The following is an 8,998-nucleotide window of genomic DNA, read 5'->3' on the forward strand; positions in this document are numbered from 1 at the left end:
TGGATCGGTCGGACGTGAAGACGTACGACTACATCAACCGCGTTGATATAACACTTCCGCGAACAGTCTACAAGGGTACGTAGACAACACTCTCCCGTCTCGTTGCTATGCATCACCATGATCTTGCGTGTGCGTAGGAAATTTTTTGAAATTACTACGTTCCCCAACACCCGGTTGGTGGCACCAACCGGAACCAAAGGCCTTGCGCTGGCGCGGTGCGGTGGGAAGTTTAGTCCCACCTCGATGGCTGAGAGAACTCAGCACCTGTTTATAAGCTGCGTTGCGGCTCAGGTGCTGAGCTCCTTTCTAATATGCAGGCAGTACTTGCCTACCATTGTCACTGCCTTGTTGGGCCGATTGGGCCTACGGGCCTGCATCCTTGCCCATGTACAGATGGGTTTCTAGTCGTATGCAGGCCGTGTGGCCCAATAGGTGGCATTTTTTATTTTTTCTAGTATTTGTTTTGTTTTTTGAATTATTTATTTTTTTATTCTTGCTTTTTTTTATTCTTTTTTGCTTTTAGTTTTAGAAAAATTATAAACTTTCTATTAATTAGTGCCATTAGTTTTCAAATTTGAATAGTTAAAATTTGAATTCTTTGAAATTTATGTGAATCACAAGTTTGTGATTAACTTTACTATAAAAATAGTTTTGTTTCCAGTTTTTTTTGTTTTTTGGATTATTTATTTTCTTTTGTTTTTTGCTTTAATTTTTAATTCTTTTTGCTTTTAGGTCAGCAAAATTATAAACTTTCTGTTAGTGCCATTAGTTTTAGAAAAATTATAAACTTTCTGTTAGTGCTATTAGTTTTCGAATTTGAATAGTTAAAATTTGAATTCTTTGAAATTTGTGTGAATCACAAGTTTGTGATTAACTTTACTAAAAAAATAAGCATAGATGCGTCTATAGAGAGAATTCAACCTAAATTCATAATAAACGGACAATGGTATCATACTCGTGTGTTACAAAGTTGGCATGGTATCATCATAATAGTTGCGGGAGAAAGTCTTCACTTTTTCTTCGCTTGTGTCATTTGCTTATTGCGCCGTAACCATGGATAATCTTCATCGTTTATCAGGATGCTTGGGTCGGCCTTGACTTTGAAGGGAGGAATTTCATGAAACTTATCATAATCTTTAGACATGTCTGTCTTGCCCTCCACTCCCACGATGTCCCTTTTTCCTGAAAGAACTATGTGGCGCTTTGGCTCATCGTATGATGTATTCGCTTCCTTATCTTTTCTTTTTCTCGGTCTGGTAGACATGTCCTTCACATAGATAACCTGTGCCACATCATTGGCTAGGACGAACGGTTCGTCAATGTACCCAAGATTTTTCAGATCCATTGTTGTCATTCCGTACTGTGGGTCTACCTGTACCTCGCCTCCTGACAGATTGACCCATTTGCACTTAAACAAAGGGACCTTAAAATCATGTCCGTAGTCAAGTTCCCGTATGTCCACTATGTAACCATAATATGTGTCATTTCCCCTCTCGGTTGTTTCATCAAAGCGGATACCACTGTTTTGGTTGGTGCTCTTTTGATCTTGGTCAATCGTGTAAAATGTATTCCCATTTATCTCGTATCCTTTGTAAATCAATACAATCAAAGATGGTCCCCTGGACAACAAGTACAGCTCATCACAAACAGTGTTGTCACCTCTGAGACGTGTTTCCAACCAACTGCTGAAAGTCCTGATGTGCTTAAATGTAATCCAGTTGTCGCACTGCTCCGGGTGTTTGGAGCGCAGACTGTTCTTGTGTTCATCGACATACGGGGTCACCAAGGTAGAGTTATGTAGAACTGTGTAGTGTGCTTGAGACCAAGAATATCCGTCCCTGCATATTATTGAGTCCCCTCCAAGCGTGTCTTTTCCAGTGAGTCTCCCCTCATACCGCGATTTAGGGAGACCTATCTTCTTAAGGCCAGGAATGAAGTCAAGACAAAACCCGATGACATCCTCTGTTTGATGGCCCATGGAGATGCTTCCTTCTGGCCTAGTGCGGTTACGGACATATTTCTTTAGGACTCCCATGAACCTCTCAAAGGAGAACATATTGTGTAGAAATACGGGCCCCAGAATGACAATCTCGTCGACTAGATGAACTAGGACGTGCGTCATGATATTGAAGAAGGATGGTGGGAACACCAGCTCAAAACTGACAAGACATTGCGCCACATCACTCCTTAGCCTTGGTACGATTTCTAGATCGATCACCTTCTGAGAGATTGCATTGAGGAATGCACATAGCTTCACAATGGCTAATCAGACATTTTCTGGTAGAAGCCCCCTCAATGCAACCAGAAGCATTTGCGTCATAATCACGTGGCAGTCATGAGACTTTAGGTTCTGGAACTTTTTCTCTGGCATATTTATTATTCCCTTTATATTCGACGAGAAGCCAGTCGGGACCTTCATACTGAGCAGGCATTCAAAGAAGATTTCTTTCTCTTCTTCCGTAAGAGCGTAGCTGGCAGGACCTTCATACTGCTTCGGAGGCATGCCGTCTTTTTCATGCAAACGTTGCAGGTCCTCCCGTGCCTCAGGTGTATCTTTTGTCTTTCCATACAAGCCCAAGAAGCCTAGCAGGTTCACGCAAAGGTTCTTCGTCATGTGCATCACGTCGATTGAAGAGCAGACCTCTAGGTCTTTCCAGTAGGGTAGGTCCCAAAATATAGATTTCTTATTCCACATGGGTGCGTGTCCCTCAGCGTCATTGGGAACAGCTAGTCCGCTGGGACCCTTTTCAAAGATTACGTGTAAATCATTGACCATAGCAAGTACGTAATCACCGGTGCGCATTGGGGGCTTCTTCCGGTGATCTGCCTCGCCTTTGAAATGCTTGCCTTTCTTTTGACATTGATGGTTGGTCGGAAGAAATCGACGATGGCCCAGGTACACATTCTTCCTACATTTGTCCAGGTATATACTTTCAGTGTCATCTAAACAGTGCGTGCATGCGTGGTATCCCTTGTTTGTCTGTCCTGAAAGGTTACTGAGAGCGGGCCAATCGTTGATGGTCACGAACAGCGACGCCTTTAGGTTAAATTTATCTTGTCTGTGCTCATCCCACGTACATACACCGTTTCCATTCCATAGTTGTAAAAGTTCTTCAACTAATGGCCTTAGGTACACATCAATGTCGTTGCCAGGTTGCTTAGGGCCATGTACGTACACCGTTTATCATGAACTTAGTCCTAGTAGTATTTTGCAAATTATGTTGTAGATCAATAGCTTGCGTTGTTGCTTTCATATGTTTATTTTGATATGTTCCTAGAGAAAATTGTGTTGAATGATGTTAGTAGCAATGATGCGGATTGGATCCGTGATCTGAGGTTCATCCTCATTGCTGCACAGAAGAATTATGTCCTTGATGCACCGCTAGGTGACAGACCTATTGCAGGAGCAGATGCAGACGTTATGAACGTTTGGCTAGCTAAATATGATGACTACTTAATAGTTTAGTGCACCATGCTTAATGGCTTAGAATCGGGACTTCAAAGACGTTTTGAACATCATGGACCATATGAGATGTTCCAGGAGTTGAAGTTAATATTTCAAGCAAATACCCGAGTTGAGAGATATGAAGTCTCCAACAAGTTCTATAGCTAAAAGATGGAGGAGAATCACTCAACTAGTGAGCATGTGCTCAGATTGTCTGGGTACTACAATCGCTTGAATCAAGTGGGAGTTAATCTTACAGATAAGATAGTGATTGACAGAATTCTCTAGTCACCATGACCAAGTTAGTAGAACTTCGTGATGAACTATAGTATGCAAGGGATGACGAAAACGACTCCCGAGCTTTTCATGATGATGAAATCGATGAAGGTAGAAATCAAGAAAAACATCAAGTGTTGATGGTAGACAAGACCACTAGTTTCAAGAAAAGGGCAAAGGGAAGAAGGGGAATTTCAAGAAGAACGGCAAGAAAGTTGCTGCTCAAGTGAAGAAGCCCAAGTCTGGTCCTAAGCCTGAGACTGAGTGCTTCTACTGCAAAGGGACTGGTCACTGGAAGTAGAACTACCCCAAGTGATTGGCGGATAAGAAGGATGGCAAAGTGAACATAAGTATATTTGATATACATGTTATTGATGTGTACTTTACTAGTGTTTATAGCAACCCCTCAGCATTTGATACTGGTTCAGTTGCTAGGATTAGTAACTCGAAACAGGAGTTGCAGAATAAACAGAGGCTAGTTAAGGGTGAAGTGACGATGTGTGTTGGAAGTGGTTCCAAGATTGATATGATCATCATCGTACACTCCCTATACTTTCGGGATTAGTGTTGAACCTGAATAAGTGTTATTTGGTGTTTGCGTTGAGCATGAATATGATTTGATCATGTTTATTGTAATACGGTTATTCATTTAAGTAAGAGAATAAATTGTTGTTCTGTTTACATGAATAAAACCTTATATGGTTACACACCTAATGAAAACAGTTCGTTGGATCTCGATCGTAGTGATACACATAATCATAATATTGAAACCAAAAGATGCAAAGTTAATAATGATAGTGCAACTTATTTGTAGCACTGCCGTTTAAAGTCATATTGGTGTAAAGCGCATGAAGAAACTCCATACTGATGGGCTTTTGGAATCACTTGATTATGAATCACTTGATGCTTGCGAACCATACCTTATGGGCAAGATGACTAAAACGCCGTTCTCCGGAACAATGAAGCAAGCAACAGATTTGTAGGAAATCATACATACTAATGTATGTGGTCGAATGAATATTAAGGCTTGCAGCAGGTATCATTATTTTCTGAACTTCACAGATGATTTGAGAAGATATGGGTATATCTACTTCATGAAACATAAGTCTGAAACATTTGAAAAGTTCGAAGAATTTCAGAGTGAAGTGGAAAATCATCGTGACAAGAAAATAAAGTTTCTACGATCTGATCGCGGAGACAAATATTTGAGTTACGAGTTTGGTCTTCAGTTAAAAACAATGTGAAATAGTTTCACTACTCACGCCACCTGGAACACCACAATGTAATGGTGTGTCCGAACGTCATAACCGTACTTTATTAGATATGGTGCGACCTATGATGTTTCTTACCGATTTACCACTATCGTTTTGGGGTTATGCATTAAAGACAGCTGCATTCACGTTTAAAAGGGCACCATCTAAGTCCGTTGAGACGACACAATCTGAACTGTGGTTTAGCAAGAAACCAAAGTTGTCGTTTCTTAAAGTTTGGGGTTGTGATGCTTATGTGAAAAAGTTTCATCCTGATAAGCTCAAAACCAAATCGGAGAAATATGTCTTCATAGGATACCCAAAAGGAGACTGTTGGGTACACCTTCTATCACAGATCCTAAGGCAAGACATTCGTTGCTTATAATGAATCCTTTCTAGAGAAGGAGTTTATCTCGAAAGAAGTGAGTGGGAGGAAAGTAGAAAACTTGATAAGGTAATTGTACCTTCTCCCTTATTGGAAAGTAGTTCATCACAAAAAAATATGTTCTTGTGACTACTACACCAATTAGTGAGGAAGCTAATGATGATGATCATGTAACTTCAGATCAAGTTACTACCGAATCTCGTAGGTAAACCAGAGTGAGATCCGCACCAGAGTGGTACGGTAATCCTGTTCTGGAGGTCATGTTACTTGACCATGATGAACCTACGAACTATGAGGAAGCGATGATGAGCCCAGATTCCGCGAAATGGTTTGAGGCCATGAAATCTGAGATATGATCCATGTATGAGAACAAAGTTTGGATTTTGGTTGAATTGCCCGATGATCGGCAAGCAATTGAGAATAAATGGATCTTCAAGAGGAAGACGGACGCTGATAGTAGTGTTACTATCTACAAAGCTAGAATTGTCGCAAAAGGTTTTCGACAAGTTCAAGGTGTTGACTACGATGAGAGCTTCTCACTCGTGTCTATCCTTGAGTCTGTCCGAATCATGTTAGTAATTGCCGCATTTTATGAAATCTGGCAAATGGATAAACAAAACTGCATTCCTTAATGGATTTATTAAAGAAGAGTTGTATATGATGCAACCAGAAGGTTTTGTCAATCCGAAAGGTGCTAACAAAATGTGCAAGCTCTAGCGATCCATCTGTGGACTGGTGCAAGCATCTCGGAGTTGGAATATACGCTTTGATGAGTTGATCAAAGCATATAGTTTTATACAGACTTGCGGTGAAGCCTGTATTTACAAGAAAGTGAGTGGGAGCACTACAACATTTCTGATAAGTATATGTGAATGACATATTGTTGATTGGAAATAATGTAGAATTATTCTGTAAAGCATAAAGGAGTGTTTGAAAGGAGTTTTTCAAAGAAAGACTTCGGTAAAGCTGCTTACATATTGAGCTTCAAGATCTATAGAGATAGATCAAGACGCTTGATAAGTTTTTTTTTCAATGAGTACATACCTTGACAAGATTTTGAAGTAGTTCAAAATGGAGCAGTCAAAGAAAGAGTTCTTGCCTGTGTTACAAGGTGTGAAGTTGAGTAAGACTCAAAGCCCGACCACGGCAGAAGATAGAAAGAGAATGAAAGTCATTCCCTATGCCTTGGCCATAGGTTCTATAAAGTATGTCATGCTGTGTACCAGATCTATTGTATACCCTGCACTGATTGGCGTGGGAGTACAATAGTGATCTAGGAGTAGATTACTGGACAGCGGTCAAAATTATCCTTAGTGGAATAAGGATATGTTTCTCGATTATGGAGGTGACAAAAAAGGTTCGCCGTAAAGGGTTACGACGATGCAAGTTTTGACACTGATCTGGATGACTCTAAATCTCGATCTAGATACATATTGAAAGTGGGAGCAATTAGCTAGAATAGCTCCGTGCAGAGCATTATAGACATAGAAAATTGCAAAATACATAACGGATCTGAATGTGAAATAACATTGACTAAGATTCTCCCACAAGCAAAACATGATCACACCATAGTACTCTTTGGGTGTTAATCACATAGCAATGTTAACTAGATTACCGAATCTAGTAAACCCTTTGGGTGTTGGTCACATGGCGATGTGAACTATGGGTGTTAATCACATGATGATGTGAACTATCGATGTTAATCACATGGTGATGTGATCTAGATTATTGACTCTAGTGCAAGTGGGAGACTGAAGGAAATATGCCCTAGAGGCAATAATAAAGTTATTATTTATTTCCTTATATCATGATAAATGTTTATTATTCATGCTAGAATTGTATTAACCGGAAACATAATACATGTGTGAATACATAGACAAACAGAGTGTCACTAGTATGCCTCTACTTGACTAGCTCGTTAATCAAAGATGGTTATGTTTCCTAACCATGGACAAAGAGTTGTTATTTGATTAACGGGATCACATCATTAGTTGAATGATCTGATTGACATGACCCATTCCATTAGCTTAGCACCCGATCGTTTAGTATGTTGCTATTGCTTTCTTCATGACTTATACATGTTCCTATGACTATGAGATTATGCAACTCCCGTTCGTTGGAGGAACACTTTGTGTGCTACCAAACGCCACAACGTAACTGGGTGATTATAAAGGAGCTCTACAGGTGTCTCCAAAGGTACATGTTGGGTTGGCGTATTTCGAGATTAGGATTTGTCACTCCAATTGTCGGAGAGGTATCTCTGGGCCCTCTCGGTAATGCACATCACATAAGCCTTGCAAGCATTACAACTAATGAGTTAGTTGCGAGATGATGCATTACAGACCGAGTAAAGAGACTTTCCGGTAACGAGATTGAACTAGGTATTGGATACCGACGATCGATTCTCGGGAAAGTAACATACCGATGACAAAGGGAACAACGCATGTTGTTATGCGGTCTGACCGATAAAGATCTTCGTAGAATATGTAGGAGCCAATATGGGCATCCAGGTCCCACTATTGGTTATTGACCAGAGAGGTGTCTAGGTCATGTCTACATAGTTCTCGAACCCGTAGGGTCCGCACGCTTAACGTTCGTTGACGATATAGTACTATGTGAGTTATGTATGTTGGTGACCGAATGTTGTTCGGAGTCCGGGATGAGATCACGGACATGACGAGGAACTCCGGAATGGTCCGGAGATAAAGTTTGATATATGTGATAATAGTGTTTGATCACCGAAAGGGTTCCAGAAATCACCGGAAGGAGTTCCGGATGTTTCCCGAAATGTTTGGGTACGAGAACACTTTATTTGGGCCAAAGGGGAAGGCCCACGAGGTTTTTGGAAAGCGCAAAAGGAAGTTTTGCGGAGTCCAGGGGCCAGACGCCAGGGTCCCTGGCGTCTGGCCCTGGAGTCCGAGAAGGACTCTTGCCTTTCGGGTGAAACCGACTTTGTGGAGGCTTTTACTCCAAGTTTCGACCCTAGGGCTCAACATATAAATAGAGGGGCAGGGCTAGCACAAAGGATACATCAAGAAACACCAAGCCGTGTGCTGGCAACCCCGTCTCCTCTAGTTTATCCTCCGTCATAGTTTTCGTAGTGCTTAGGCGAAGCCCTGCGAAGATTGTTCTTCACCAACACCGTCACCACGCTGTCGTGCTGCCGGAACTCATCTACTACTTCGCCCCTCTTGCTGGATCGAGAAGGCGAGGACGTCACCGAGCCGTACGTGTGTAGAACTCGGAGGTGCCGTGCTTTCGGTACTTGGATCGGTCGGACGTGAAGACGTACGACTACATCAACCGCGTTGATATAACGCTTCCGCGAACGGTCTCCCCTCTCGTTGCTATGCATCACCATGATCTTGCGTGTGCGTAGGAAATTTTTTGAAATTACTACGTTCCCCAACACCCAGTTGGTGGCACCAACCGGGACTAAAGGGGTCATTGGTCCCGGTTGGTGCCATGAACCGGTACCAATGCACCCCTTTAGTCCCGGCTGGTGCAACCAACCGGAACCAAAGGCCTTGCGCTGGCGCAGTGCGGTGGGAAGTTTACTCCCACCTCGATGGCTGAGAGAACTCAGCACCTGTTTATAAGCTGCGTTGCGGCTCAGGTGCTGAGCTCCTTTCTAATCTGCAG

This window comes from Triticum dicoccoides, chromosome 2A, assembly GCF_002162155.2.
Source record: "Triticum dicoccoides isolate Atlit2015 ecotype Zavitan chromosome 2A, WEW_v2.0, whole genome shotgun sequence".
NCBI classification, from domain to species: domain Eukaryota; kingdom Viridiplantae; phylum Streptophyta; class Magnoliopsida; order Poales; family Poaceae; genus Triticum; species Triticum dicoccoides.